Raw genomic sequence first — 15,816 nt, forward strand, 5'->3', positions numbered from 1 at the left:
CACTGTGAGGTAGGGAGTTCCAAGATTTTGACTCAGAGATGGCGAAGGACTTGAGATTGAATTTTACTCACCACCCCCCATCCTCTGCCTCCCAAGCCACCACTGCTGAGCTGGGAAAATTCAGCCCAATGTTTCTAAAACACAGTGGAAGAAATATCTAAATAGAATGTAATTTTCCTACATTTGAAAAGGAGGAATATGTTCAACAGCATCCACAATGGTCTTTGTGAAGTTGATGCGGAGTACTCCTTTCATCACCCATTTATTTGTCCTGATGGAAATAACCAAGAACTCAGAGAGAAAGGGGAGCTGAATAACTGACCTGTTGGGTTTAGAATTGGAGATGATAGAAATAAGCAAAAAAAACCAAAATGAACTTAGGAAAGTGACACACAGGAAAAGATCGGCTCATCAATCAAACCTGTACCATGCCTCATGATGGCTGGGACATCATGGCTAGACACTGCCTGTCCACACCTACCACAAAAAGAAGTTGCATTTATATAGCACCTTTCACAACTTCAGGGTATTCCAAAGTGCATCACAGCCAAGAATGTACTTTTGAATTGTACACCCTGTTGTAATGCATGGAAATGTGGCAGTCAAGGTCCCACAAACATCAATGTTGGTTGAGACTGAGGTGATCAAATATGCCGTAGGATACAATGGAAGATGGTCTCTTGTGTTGAGGATAGCCAGTTGGGATTTAGTAGTAAAGCAGTCGGAATAGGTGGTTAGATATATTGGAATTGTGCCTGACTGCGCGGGTACCTTCTCTGCCTTTCACATGTAACTCCTACTGCAATTGCTCAAATGGGTAGCATCAGGAAAGCCAGCTGAAACTAGTTTGCATTTCTGAAATGTAAGGCAGAAATGAATGATAACACAATCCATATGAATATAAGCAGGCTGCAATATATCAGGTGGGCTCAATAATATTTTATTCAGTGTAGCATGCCAGTGTGAACCAGGAACATTACAGGTTAATAACATAAGTGCTAAAACTACCTCCTACGCTTTCATCCCAACACCAGGAAGCTTCTAAGAAGCTGCATGTTTTCTGTACTCTTGCAGTTTGAATACTTTTGTATTTTTGTGCTTTTTACATGATTATTATTTTAACAAAGTTGGGAAAAAATATTGTTGCTATCTTTATGTGATGTGCCTTAGAAGTTAGTCCAGTATTGTTTCATTCTTTTTAGAGTTGTTAGCTATCTATTTTGTGACATCAGTCCTGTACAGTGAATGGTCAGGAGCATGGTTCGGATGTTTAGCTGTGAAGCGAAGCGCTTGTATTTACCCTGCCTTGTCCTCTCAAGGCCCAGACACTCCATATGAGGACCAGTCAACTCCTGACCTCTTGGTTCAAACATGGACAAAAGAGCTGAACTCCAGAGGCGAGGTGAGAGTGACTGCCCTTGACATCAAGCCAGCATTTGACTGAGTGTGGCATCAAGGAGCCCTATCAAAACTGGAGTTAATGGGAATCAGGAGAAAAACTCTCCGTTGGTTGGAGTCATACCAAGCAGAAAGGAAGATGGTTGTGGTTGTTGGAGGTCAATCATCTCAGCTCCAGGACATCACTGCAAGTGTTCCTCATGGTAGTGTCCTCGGCCTAAACATCTTCAGCTGCTTCATCAATAACCTTCCGTCCATTATAAGGTCAGAAATGGGGATATTCTTTGGTGATTGCACAATTTCAGCACCATTCGCAACTCCTCAGATACTGAAGCAGTCCATGTCCAAATGCAGCAAGAACTGAACAATATCCAGGCTTGGGCAGACAAGTGGTAAGTAACATTTGCGCCACACAAGTGCCAGGCAATGACCATCTCCAACAGGAGAGAGTCTAACCTTCACCCCTTGACATTCGGTGGCATTGTCATCGCTGAATCCTCCACTATCAACATTCTCGGGCTTACCATTGACCAGAAACTGAACTGGACTAACCATATAAATACTGTGGCTACAAGAACAGATCAGAGGCTAGGAATCCTGCAGCAATAGATAGCACTCACCTCCTGAATCCCCGAAGCCTGTCCACCATCTACAAGACACAACCCAATAAGAAAAAAATAGTTCTGACCAGTACTTTTATTTCCCAATTTTTATTGGCATTCCATTTTAAGGTATATAAGACCAGTTTGGACCAGTATTCTTATTTCCCAGTTTTTATTTCCCAGCTGAGGGAATCCCCCCCCCCCCCCCCCCGCCCGCACAGGGAGCGCACAGCGCTTCCTGGCAGACATCATGCTGGGCGGGCCTTAATTAGCCTGCCCACGTAAAATGGCGGCGCGCCCCTAACCGGGGCCACCAATCGGGAGCCCGCCCGCTCGTGCCCGCTCCTGCTTTGGGGGGAATATTTTTTCCATGCAGTACTGTGTGCAGATTTGATCTCTGCACTACAAAAATAATTTTGAAGCACTGCAAAGAAGTGCAGAAGAGATTTACAAGGATGTTACCAATATTGAGAGCCTGTCACTAAAGGCAGAGCAGGCTGGGCCTGCCCTTTCTTGAAAAGAGAATCCTGAGAGTTGATGATGGTCTTTGAAATCATGAAGAGGTTCAAAAGGATTGATATGGAGAAATTGTTTCCACTTGTGTTTAATAAGTCCACAACAAGGGCATAAATCTAAGATAGCCTCTGACAGTGTTACAGACAGGGGAGAGATGTGGGATAATTCTGCCTTGTCCCACCTCGCCACTGACTGCAACAAAATGTTTTTTTTTTAAGGGTATTAACCCCTTGAGCGTTGTGGCTTTTAAGAACAGGCAGAAAACAGGCTTACTTGTAAGTTTAATTCAAAAGAAAGGATAAACATTTGTTTTTCAAAAGACCTGAAATGTAATCACAAGAACACCCATTCTTCATTCACACAAGACATACAGACATGAATAGAGGATTTCTAAAGATGTAGCATGCACTTAAATTTCTTAATGCCTGAAAACTCAATATTACTCGAGTTCTTCAAGAAGGTCTTCAGAAGCGTTACAACCTGAGAATTCTCTTTTGGTTCATTGAAGAATAAATGGAGATTGACAGTTTCTGGCGATGAATTCACAATGGTTTGCTTCAAGTAATAGCAAGTTTCTGGCGATGAATTCACAGTGGTTTGCTTCACGCAATAGCAGGTTTCTGGCTTTTCTAGCTGAAGCTATGATTGAGCTCCTGTAATGAAATAATATAATCTTGCTGGTAAAATGAATTAGCCCCACGCCGCTACCGAGGTGGACTTTTCAACCAGGGTTCTTGCTTTTGCTAAGTGAGATGTCTTCCCCCTGATCTTAGTATCCTAGACTAAGCAACTGGACTGCCCTTGTGGCTTAATAAGTTATTTCCTATGTGGCCAGTTTCTGTCACGTGACAATGATATTGATGATTCTATTGCCCACACAAATGGGTTGATGGCTAAGCAACTTGTAACACAATTGAGGATGCTTGATACCCCATCAACATTCTAGCCATGAATAGCCTCCAAAATGTCTTTATTTATAATCTCATCTTCATGGGGCTGGCCATTTTACCAGGCATTGTTATTTTAAGTCTCTTCAATTGAAACAGAGAGGGGTGGTCATCAACACCTGTCTGTCCTTGTGTCTGCACAGAAACCACGAAAAGGTAGTCAATGTAAATTACCCATACTCCATGCTTCTTTTGAAAAGTAAAAATGTCCACCATTTTCATATGTTCATGGGCATAAAACACATGTAACAACAGATGAAAAAATAATTTAGGTGGAATCTCTTTATACATAAAATGGTGAGAATGTGGAACTCAAATGGTTGAAGTAGATAACATTGATGCATTCAGAGGAGGCTTATGCATACAAAAGAGAGAAGGGAATAGAGGGATATTGGAGCAGGGTTGGAAGAGGTAATAAGAGTAGAAGGCGGCTTATGTTGAGTATAAATAGCACAGACCAGCTGGGACTAAATGGGCTGTTTCTGTGATGTAGACTCTGTCATTCTGTGTAAAATGCAGAACTAAGGAATATCTTGATCCTCTTAAATGCCATTGTAATTTTTTAATATTTAATTTAGATAAATTAGCACAAGCAACTAAGCCTCCATTTACATAGAATTGCATAGAATTTACACCTCAGAAACAGACCAAAGGTTTACCAAATTAAATACAATAAAATTGAAATTAAATAAAATTAAAAGCTCATTGATGGAAATCAAATATTTAAACCAATTTACAATATTAGATTAAACCTGTGCAGTCAGGCCATTTTAGAATATTCATGACTACAACGAGTGTATCACAATCTAAATTTCAGGGCCTAGCAATCATGAAATTGAAAACTTGGCAGTAAATTCAGGGAGTTAACATGGGAGTAGAGAAGGTCCTTCTCTGTGCTCCTTTACAGATTGTATCTTGATTATATTTTTTCTTACTTAGAAGCTTGGGTCAATGGCCAAGACACATTGTGAAGGAGCTCATCAAGGTGAGAAGATGAGGGAAAGCAACAAACAGTGATTCATTGGCAGCAAACCCAGAATTTTAAACCACACAAAAGCTATAAAAGTCTTAAAAGGATGAAGGGAAGCCAGAGTTTCACAGTTTTAAGTCCTGGAAAATTATGGGCTGAAGTAGCAGATTGAGTATTGAGTTTAATGTTTTGAGGGAATAGGGAAAAGAAAGAGCATGCAGCATGGCCTGCTTTGTGCCATCGTAACTTGATTAGAGGCACTCACCTCTGAATCAAAAGTTTGGGAATCTAAGCCCTGCTTCAGTACTGAAGCCATGCTAAGAATCTAGTCTGACTTTTCAATGTAGTATTGAAGGAGTGTTGCATTGTAGGAGGTGCCATCTTTCAGATGACACATAAAACTTGCCTGTTCAGATGGATGTTAAATATCCTATTACACTATTTGAATACAAGTTGAAAGTTCTCCCAGTGTTCTTGACAACATTCCTCCCTGAATCAACACCACCAAAAAACAGATCAACTGCTCATTCATCTCTTGGGCTGTTTGTGGGAACTTGCTGAGTGTAACTGGCTGCCACATAATAACAATGACTGTATTTCAAAAGCAATTAATTTTTCTGAACAGCTTTGAATGGCCTGGGGATCTGATGAGGTGCTATATAAATTATTATTTTTTCTTTGTTTGTTTCTTGCTTTCCATTTATATGTCAAGCTTAGGAGGAAATAGAGTCATTTTCTCGGGAGCAATGGTGAGAATAATTTCACTAGAAAGGATGCTTAGAGGCTGTAAATGAGACAGAAGTCACCTATCAGTTTTTTCTTAAATCCTTTCCAGACACAGATCACATTAAACCCCATTTCATTTGGAACACAGACAAGTTTGACCAAGTGCTTTACAGCTAATGAACTACTTTCAAAGTGCAGTCAGTGTTGTAAACGTAGGAAAGTGGAAAGAAAATGGCCATGATCCATCATACTCCAACCATTAAATAACAACTCCCATTTACCTTCCATTGTAATGAAGAGAAAAATAGCTTTTAAATATTAGGAGGTTTTGCTTGGATTTCTTCCTGAAACTTGATATAAATTTTAAATATTTAGAAACCTTATGGTAGCTTTCTGCTAATGGACTTCTTCAGATACTAAAAAAAGCTTTGTTCTGTGTCCACAATCTAAATATTGTTGAAATTACAATACCAAATAACCTCATTCCTCTTGACAAATCCCCCAACCCCATTCACCACTATTTTGTCCTGAAATCAAGACAGCTTCCTTTATGCTTTCCTACTACAGAAAATTTAATGTTTGCTTTTGAAAGAATCATCAGTTATGAGTAGGCGTGTAATTCCACAAAGCCAATATCTGTGATTGGAAAAGCTTTCTCTTAATTCTCATTTTATTTGTGCAAAACTCCTTTCATTCCTTTTAGAATAATACTTGCTTGCTCTACCTGGCTTTACAACAGTTCTATTTTATCAGCAAGCTAAGAAAACATTGTGTTTAACTATCTCAGCTAGATAATTTATAAAAATTGTCAATTGTAACAGCCCTACAATTTATCCCTGGTAATAGAATTAATCTTTTGTCCTAATCTTAAATATTATTCATTAAAAAAAATTGCGAATTTTATCGCGGTTTAGGGAACACATATAAAACATCATTTTATCCATCACTAGTGAATATGACACATACAAAATTTCTGGTGCACTCACAACATCATCATATTCAGTCTTGACAGATAATGAGAATACATCTATGCTGTTTTACCATCTATTAAATCAAAAGTGCCTTCTACTGCTTACTTATTCTCTCTAATCTGGTCCATGGAATTCCTTGGGATCTCAGAAAAAATGCCATATTTAATATAACATATTGCTTTGAGATGGAAGGTGAACAAGCGCTCTCTCTATTCCCTTTGGCTGTACCTATACCTTCAGTTATTACCTTATTCTCAACGACTATGGAGGAAGAATTTCAAAGAATAGTTTAGTTGAACTGCAGATAAGTGTGGAGAAGGTAGATTCACGGTATAATTATTATCTACCAAATAAGAGCTTTGTAATATTGGTTAAACCCTACAGAACAAAACTCTGGTTGCACTGGGATTAAGAAAGAAGAAAGACGAACCTGCATACTCATGTTCAAAGCCATTCATACCCAATTAATTACTTCTGAAATACAATCACTGTGGTAAATGCGACAGCCAATTTGTGCACTGTGAGATATCACAAACAGCAATGAAGTGAATGATGGCTCATCTGCTTTTGGTGTTGGTTAAGGGAGGAATGGAAACCAGGAAACTGGGACGATCCCCTGCTCTTCTTTGGATTGAGCCATGCAATCTTTTACTTCCACTTGGAGACAGAAAGCATCTCAGTTTAACTTCTCATCTGAAATTACCTTGGAAAAGAAAGCTCCTGAATCCTTTGCATTCAAACCATCTATTTCTTCCTGACAATACTTTAAATAGAGCCTTAATATATAATCTGAATTGGGGATAAGGCATAAGGGTTCATGATTTTGCTCATATTGCCATCATAATTATCCTCTGTTTCCTATTGTCTGGCAAATTTCTGCTCCACTTTTCCAGCTCCTTGAAAACATATCACTTTATTCATCAGTTCTTCAATTGCTTTTTCCTGAACCCTAGTCATCCTCTTTTAACCAGGAGCATTTTTATGCGTGAGCATTTTTGGGAATACACCTTCAATTGAGACACTCCTTCAAATCTACCTGTATAATCTGAAAAGGAAGAATGTGCAGGGCTACGGCGAGATAGTTGGGGTGGCACTAGGTAAATTGCTCCTTCGGAGATCCAGTGCAGACGCGATGGGCTGAATGGCCTCCTTCTGTACTGTAATCATTCTGTAACTCTTTGATACCTTGTTACTGGTCCTAACATATGCTTTATGGCTCAGTGTTTGATAATGCTCCTCTGAAGCACATTCAGATACTTTTACAATGTGAAACGCACTATATAAAAACAAATTTGGTGTAAGGCCAAAATAAAAAAGAATCATCCAACTCCCACTTACTAAAGAATAACTTTTGTCACCTACTCATGGACAGTAAACTACAACATGCAGAGATTTAACACCAATCAAGGAATGTGGAAGATCATTGCCAAACTGTTTCAGTACAGCTACAACACTGGCATCTACCCGGTAATGTAGAAAATTGCCCAGGTATGTCCTGCACACAAAAAGTAGGACAAATACAACCTGGCCAATTACTGCACCCCACCCCTCCCACTCCCCCCCCCCCCCCCCCCCCCCCAAAAATACTGAAGGTTATTATTTCACACTTTATTATTCTCTACTATACACTCAGAAAAATAGTCAACTCATTTGTAGTGCTCTGAGCATTTTGGGGACATGGCAGAACACCTCCTAAATCGGTGTCTTAAGTCAGTTTTCCTTCAGAAGGTACTTGATTTGCTTCATTTTCCTCCTCAAACGTCATCAATATTTTTCTTGGTCAACATTACAATTTGTTCTGGAAATAACTGCCAAAACATTAAGTTTTCAGTTAATTCGACTAATTTCTTACTCCATGGCTCAGCATCCATTTCCTTATCAATTTCCATCTGTGCAGAATCTAGGGATTTTTAAATATAATAAAGACACAATATAAATGTAAATTATTATTGGTTTGTGTTCCTAACCTGTTAGGAAGTTATTTGTAGCCATTTTAAGTGGTATTCATTGATAATTATTTCCATCCTCGCACCCAGAGCAAATAAAATTTGGCCTCAAATGTTGACTAAGTACAAAGAATAGTCAACTATGAGACTTGAACTTCATTCTTACCTGTCCAATTGTAGCCCAGATAATCACCTGCAAAGGCTTCTCTTCCTGCTATATGCTGCCCCTTTGTGACATGAACAAAAAACACAGCATTACTTTTCACACATGCACCAATGATGCCCAGCTCTACCTCACCTCCAACTTGGTTGATGCCTCCATTGTCTCTAAACTGTCAGATTGTTTGTCTAACATTCAGAACTGGATGAACAGAAATTTCCTCTAGACAAATATTGGATAGACAAAGCATTGTATTCAGTCCTCATCGGAAACTGTTTCCTTGTCATTAACTTAATCCCTCCTGCCAACTTTCTGAGGCTAAACTAGACTGTTTGCAACTTTGGTGTTATATTTGCCCTGATATGAACTTCCTATCATATTTCTGCACCATCATTAAGACTTCCTTTATAACGTTGCCTGACTTTGCCCTTGCTTCGACTTATCAGCTGCTGAAACCTTCATGCATGCCTTTGCTACCTCTAGACTTGGCTATTCCAATACTCTCCCGGTCAGCCTCTCTAGTTCTACCCTAATCAAATTTGAAGCCATTCAGAGCTCTGCTGTTTGTGTCCTACCTCACATGAAATCCCACTCATGCATCTGCGCTCACTGACCTATGTTGGCTCTTGGTTACGCAACACCCTGATTTTAAAATTCTCATCACTGTTTTCAAATCCCTTCATCATCTCACCTCTCTGGATCTCTATAACCTCATTCAGCCCGGACCCTACAACCCCTGAGGACTCTGTGCTCCACTAATTCTGGCTTCCTAAGCATCCCTGATTTTAATTGCTTCACTGGTGGCAATCATGCATTCAGTTGCCAAAGCCTTAACATCTGGAGTTCCCTCCCTTTAAGACATTCCTTAAAACCTGTTGAAGGGTCATGAAGACTCGAAACTTCAACTTTATTCTTCTCCGCAGATGCTGCCAGACCTGCTGAGTTTTTCCAGGTAATTCTGTTTTTGTGTTGGATTTCCAGCATCTGCAGTTTTTTGTTTTTTATTCCTTAAAACCTACCTGTTTGACCAAGCTTTTGGTCACCTGCCCTAAATATCTCTTTATGTGGCTCAGTGAAAAATTCTGTTTTGGTGACACCTCCAATGACATGCCTTAGGGCATTTTATTACATTAAAATACAGGTTGTTTTTGTTTAACAGTCTGTTTGGTCGACTTAATATTTTGAGATGAATGTTGTTACATGATTTAGAACCTTAGTTTTGTCCATTCTAAAAAAAATGGCTGTTTATGGTGTTTGGTGGCAGTTGCTTTGTTCCAAGTCAGAAATTGCTTGACATATGGAAATTTGATGTGGAGATACTGAGAATAAGATTAACATAGCACCAATATCTTGATTCTGGCTCTCTCATCAAACAAAGAAAACAGCTGAAATATTTAGTGGGTTTTATATATTTTAATTATGTTTCAATAAAAATATAATGAGCTGCAGTTACGATATTTTATTTCCCCTGTCAGAGATAGCTAGGTGGTCCAATGCAACTTTACGCTATTCTCTGGCTTACTTACCATTTGCAGACTGTCGCTAATGTTCTTGCCCTTTAAAAACTCCCAGGTTATGAATATTAATTACATAGAACGGAAGCACTATAGCGACGGCTGAGTGACAGTTGTGCTGTCCAATGAAAACTGCGCCTCAAGAGGGCGGGTCTAACACGAACCCAGCGGGCGCAGCGTAGGGGTAGGGGTGGGCTAAATGACACAATTGCTCCATTCCACCCCCCCTCCCCAGACACACACACAGCAGCTCCTCCTCGCTGAACCCGGAGAGGTAGTGAGGGGGGGGGCGGAGCCGGGCGCGAAAACCAGGCGCGAGTCACTCCAATCAGCGGGCGGCGCTGCCTTCCCGCGCGTGACGGGGGAGGAGCGGACAGCCAATGGCAGCGAAGGGGGCGGGTCTGAGGGGCGAGGCCGGGGCGCGCTGACGTCATGGGGATGTATCGATGTGAGCGCGTGGCGGCGCCGCGGCGGTGTCAGTCTGATGAAGATTGGCATGAAGGTAAGCTGTCATTCACAGGGAGACAGAGTAACCGCGGTGCAACAGTGTATCACGGGGCAATACAGTGTAACCAGCGGCGCACACGGATACATTGCACACAGGGGCTGCAGCTGCAGACACTTCATTCAGTCAGTCATTGTCCCAGCCGGAAGAAAGGGCACACGTTTAAATTGCTCTTGCTCTCTTGCTTCTCTCCACTCTGCCTTTCCACCTCATTTTTTTTCTCTCTCTCCACCTCTTTCTCTCCAGTTTTACCGCTGATTGGGGGGGGGGGGGGGGGAAGTAGCTGCATTGTTAAGCGATGAGCGGAGGAGTCTTTCTGTGTGCCTGTGCCTGCAAATGGAATCTCGTAGCTTTCCACATAGCTGTCTGATAATTGTACTCTGTTGGGCGCTTCAATCTCAACTTCTAAACATTTTCTACTTTTAAACTGGGGATTTAATGGGTGATGCATTTCCAGAAGGAATTTGATTATGCATTTTGTATGCTCAGCACTCTTTTTGTAAACTATTTTGCTTTGCACATTTTCCCCCTTTTTTATTGAATTGCCACTTTCTGGATTTAAAAAGGGAGGAGATTCCTTTTCGCATTATTGGAAGATTGTTCGATTTCCTTTTTTTTTGCTCTTCACCGCCTTTATCTGTTTGATGCAACTGTTGACCTGGTGTACTTTTCTTTTTATTCCCTGTATCAAGAGCTGGTATTGATTAATAAGAACACTTGATCAGTTTCCTTTGGTTTCATTTAATTTGTTTCTCTTTGTCCATGTTAATTAAGTTTTTTGTTTTTAAAAAATCTTTTTAAACACAATAAGAGGGCGCTGGGTACTTTGGAGCAGAGTTTGAGGCTCTGATATCTTAGGAGTGTGTTTACAACCATCAGTCAGGTTTTGTATTCTTTAATTTCAAATTGTGTATTCTGTATTACGTTTTTGAGATGGAAGAAATTTAGGGCATCTTATATTTAGAGATGTTATTATTATTTTGTTAGTTTTTTCAGCCTTTTAACGTATCATCGGGAATGTTGCAGCACATTTGTTACAAATTAATATTTGCTCCATTATACTGTCACTATGGAAATCGAGGGAGAGGCAATGGAACATTTTGCTTATCAGAGGACTTGCATTCTGGGTTTTAAAAACGGTTTGTTTTGGCTTGACTACTCCTTTAAATTCCACTTTTAAATCTGTCTCGTGAAATGCGTTTAAATGATTAATTAAAAGGAAATAAATCGATTTCAGTCTCCTCCTTGCAGCCCCTGTGTATAAAGCTCTCGCCATTCAGCTTCTAAAATCTGCTTGCCTCCGAAGCATTCAACACCGTTTTGGGGGATAAAAGCCAGGAGCTGTTTGCAATCAAGCGAGGACTTTAATTTGTTAGAACGAGTCCCAGTTGTTGACTTAAAGGGAAGATATTGTGAAGAATTTGTTTAGCAGTGTCAATGAATTAGCATGCTTCCTTTCACGGTTGTGCATCCGATTCGAGCCTCCGATCAGTAGGGCTATGGAGCTAACTGGACAACTGCGGATGTGTTCGCTACAGGCCAGTCCCACCAAACGCAGAACTAATTTGCTAAGAATTTCTATGTTGCTATTAGGGTTTTTCTGGGATAGCAATGACTCCTATGTAATGGGAGTAAACCGGAACGGCGTAGTGGAATTCTGTGCAGGAAGCAGGTATGCAGTGGGAGAAACGAAGCTTTTTTTTTTGACTTGTACATTTTTAAAAATACACTTTCTCCTTCCCTCCCATTGACGTCTTAATTCTTTCCCCTCGGCCGTCCCATGAATATCTTAAATTCTGTTGACGTTTTTGGGTATGAATCCGGTTTGAAATGGGTGCACTTCCAGTGTTGGTGGGTATGTTTGTGCACCCAAAGTGGTATCTGTCATTTCAGCATTGTTTTGCGTCTATCACTCTGATCCTGGCTCTCTCTCTCTCTCTCTTCCTATGGCCCGGAATCTGTAGGAGAGGAAAACGAGCAAGTCACAGCCAGGAGAGAGTGCTTATTTCTGAAAAGTTGTTCAAAAAGGTTAGCTCACTCCTGGTGTTCATCTAAAAAAAAAACAACCTTTTTTTTTTGTTTTGCAATACTATTTTGAAGGGAAATTTAAGAGAAATTATATAAGTGTTGCATTTTTTTTTTGCAAACCTGTTTTAAATTTGAGGCTTTTGGCTAAATTTCCAAATTTAACTGAATTAAAAATTTTATACATGTAGTCGAGCACTTTGTTGAATCAGCTTTCAAGTCATCCTTATTCTTGGGAGATCAGTGTCTGTAGAAATGACCACTTTCTCTAAATCCAAACCCGCCAGTCTGCTTGCTGGGTAAAAGGGAAGGCACTGTAGGATATTATAGTTGTTCCAAATTAGAGGAATTTTTTGCAGTTACATTTCCTGTTGTTCTCAGAATGATGTGATGATACAGTTGAAGAAATCTGGAGGAGAAATTAGTTAGCTGGATTACTGAACTGTTTTGAAGTTGGGGCTTGGAGGAGGTTACACGTCTTGGTACTGCTGTGTATTGCCACCCGCTCTGTTGCTGTGTTGAGCTGAATACCCCTTCAATAATGCAACGAAAATCCAGTGTGCTTCTGTGATATGAAAAACACCAACTGTTTCTACTGGGGAAGCTTTTACAGTTTTTAAAATGTAAAATTCAAAATGAAGAATTAATTGGAGAGTTTTTTTTTTGCTTTAAACAGCAAGCGAGCAGAGGGCATGGGAAGGGCATCCTGGATTGAGGTGAGAATGAAAGTACAAGGGAACTGAGTTAGCCCATCCAGTTGGAATTAGATGGTTACAGAAGCGCTGTCTCTATCAGTGTCCATCGCTAGTGATCTCCGTGGAACTTGTGTATACCATCAACTTTAGTACTTCCTGTCACTTTCTAGATGTAGTTGGCACTTACTATTTTTCTAAGTGTATATATTCTTTGGGTGCAGAAGGCACTTAAAAAAAAACGTAGTGAAGGTGAATAACGATGGATTTAAGGAGAAACTAGATAAACACACCAGGATAAAAGGAGTAGAAGGCTGGAAGGAGGCTCGTTTGCAGCATCAATACCAGCATAGACCTGTTGGGCTGTTTCTGTACTGTAAATACTGTACAATGTAAAATACATGAAATAGTATAGTGTGGAAGTACCACGTCATTTTATACATTTTAAGGAAAAAAAATCTGTGGTATAGATGCAACCACAGACATATGTAGCACACTTTCTGACACTGGTGTTATTTTATGTTGTGTTGGATATCAGCCCATATTTATTTTTCCTCTTGGCTTTCTCTCTCTGCAGTTCAGTCTGAGACTAATAAAATATTGAGTTATTAAAAAGAGAACTGATAGTTCAAAACTTGCTGTCGCTTTCAGTAACATATTGAGAATAATTAGTGATCATTTCCAATGGTGAATGTTCAGGAGCTGAAGACAGAGTCCTGCTGTAGAATGTTAAGCCATGAGATTTACAGGATGTTTTCAGGATTTTTATTTTGTTGAAAACATTTTTGGGAAATTTGATTTCTGCCTTTCTGAAGATAAAACATTCAATTATGCATTGCAGTAACTGGGCAGTGTAACTTGTGACTTTGGTTCCTCTCTAACTTGACAACAATAGCGCTGAAGCTCCTGTGTAGTGTTGAAACCCTGTCTAGGTTGAATTGCCCCTGGCTTTCACTGAACTGGATGAATATGGTGCTGCGGAGACCAGTTTGTGCTTCTTTATAGATTTACGTCAGAGGGTTCTGTTCTAATGCCAACTATCCAGAAAAATGCGGATGCATCATTTTCATTTTGTCTTCCACCTTTACTAGTCTGCTTTCCAAAACAACCTTTAGAAATGCCTTTCTTTAATTCCACTGAAGGAACAGCACCTCATCTTCCGATTAGGCACTTTGCAGTGTATATATATATATATATATATGCATATTTTTCTTTTCCCACCTGTTTCTATTATTTTTAAATGTGTTTCTGTTCATTGTTTTATCTCCACCTTTCAGCCCATTTCAATCACTTCCCCCTACCCCACCCCCACTAGTGCTATCTGCCACTTGCTCATCTTGCTTTCTACCCTTACTGTCATCATTAGCACATTCCATAGCTAATATCACCACCACCAACACCCTTTGTCCTTTTGTCTATGACATCTTTGGCAATCTCTTCTTTGCCTCCACCTATCACTGGTCCCCTATCCAGCTCTCCAGCTCTACCTGTCCCACCCCCCCCCCCTCAACCAGCTGATATTTCATCACATTTCTATTTTTCCTTAGTTCTGATGAAGAGTCACACGGACTCGAAACGTTAACTGTATTCCTCTCCGCAGATGCTGTCAGACCTGCTGAGTTTTTCCAGCTATTTTTGTTTTTGTTTCAAATTTCCAGCATCCGCAGTACTTTACTTTTATCTCTTTAATTCCAGTCTGCATGGCACAGTTCATCAATGATTTAGCCTCTTCTACTTTTAGAAGCTTTGAATCTCTAATTGTGCAGTCATGGTGTCTGATGCATTTTTCCAAATTGGTGGGCATTGTATATTTAACAGAAGCTCTATTTTATAAGTCATAACCTATTTAATCCTTTGAATTCGTATATGGTATGTTCAAACTACAGCATTTATTTTGAATTAATACTTCCCCGTGTAGTGTAATGAGCTTTTAAAGGTTAGCTTAAGACCACCAGTTGGAGTGTTACTGATGTGTCCTGCCTGAATCTGAGAGAAGTTTGCAGATTGGGTCAAGTGTGAGCCTGATAATACACAGATTGAACACTGAATCCATTACTATTTAGTAAGAGAAGTTCCCTGCCTGTTCCTGATGTAAGTCTATGGAACTTAATTGGAACATAGGAACACGGAAGTATGTCATTCAGCCCGTCCAGCCTGTTTAACCATTCAGTTAGAAAACGGCTATCTGTATCTCAACCCCATACATCTGGTTTTTCTCCATTTTCTTCATACAAAAAAAAATTCTATTGATCTTAATCTTGAATGGTCCAATTGCCCCAGTGTCCACAACCTTTTGGGAAAGTATGGTCCAGAATTCCACTATGTTTGTGTGATAATGGGCTTCCTGATTTTATTCCTGAATGGTCTTGTTTTGACTTGAAGATTTTGCCCCCTTGTTTTGGGTTGACTATTTTGGTTTTTGAGGTTCACACTTCACTTCCAGTGAACTCGAAGTTTAAATTGAGGCGAATCAAAGGTTGAGTTTTATTTTTCTATATGTGTCATATACTCTAAAGTTTTAAAAGTTAACAGCTTCAAATATCTGTCCCATTTTCTCCTTTTTTTTTTCCTTTTATTTTGTTCCTTCATTATCTAGTCCAATACCATTGTTGCTTCTGTTCTATAACCCAGGCTTCGTGGTCCTTTTTGCTTGCTACAGATACTGGCTTTAATCGAGATATCTGGTGAGAGGCAGTAGAATCTGTTTGAGACCTGTTCACACTGCTAAATGATCTGCATGCATGTTTTAAGAAAAGTGTAGTAGCAGCGATTTTTAGATTTTTTTTTTGAAAAAATGTCTTCAGTGACAGGCCTTTGAACATCAGTCAATGTAGCAGACTGGAA

The 15,816-nt window shown here is 39.8% G+C and overlaps 1 protein-coding gene and 1 long non-coding RNA gene across 12 annotated transcripts in view; one reads left to right on the forward strand and one right to left on the reverse strand.

The window, feature by feature from the left end:
- Positions 1 to 7,736: 7,736 nt before the first annotated feature.
- Positions 7,737 to 9,842, reverse strand: LOC144690911 (uncharacterized). Its single transcript, XR_013578992.1, has 3 exons — positions 9,763 to 9,842; positions 8,243 to 8,303; positions 7,737 to 8,019 (listed from the first exon to the last, which is right to left on the reverse strand). It is a non-coding gene; the product is annotated as an uncharacterized LOC144690911 (long non-coding RNA).
- A 313-nt stretch (positions 9,843 to 10,155) lies between these two features.
- pknox2 (pbx/knotted 1 homeobox 2) overlaps positions 10,156 to 15,816 on the forward strand; it is a 452,602-nt gene continuing 446,941 nt past the window's right edge. For 8 of the 11 annotated variants that reach the window (XM_078531552.1, XM_078531535.1, XM_078531515.1 and 5 more), the window contains exon 1: positions 10,156 to 10,252. The gene's annotated coding sequence lies outside the window, so the exon portion shown is untranslated. Of the gene's footprint in view, positions 10,253 to 12,214; positions 12,284 to 12,750; positions 12,997 to 15,816 lie in introns of those variants that run through there. The other 3 variants (XM_078531485.1, XM_078531527.1, XM_078531506.1) reach the window with 3 other exon arrangements.

This window comes from Cetorhinus maximus, chromosome 2 (assembly GCF_964194155.1).
Source record: "Cetorhinus maximus chromosome 2, sCetMax3.hap1.1, whole genome shotgun sequence".
NCBI classification, from domain to species: domain Eukaryota; kingdom Metazoa; phylum Chordata; class Chondrichthyes; order Lamniformes; family Cetorhinidae; genus Cetorhinus; species Cetorhinus maximus.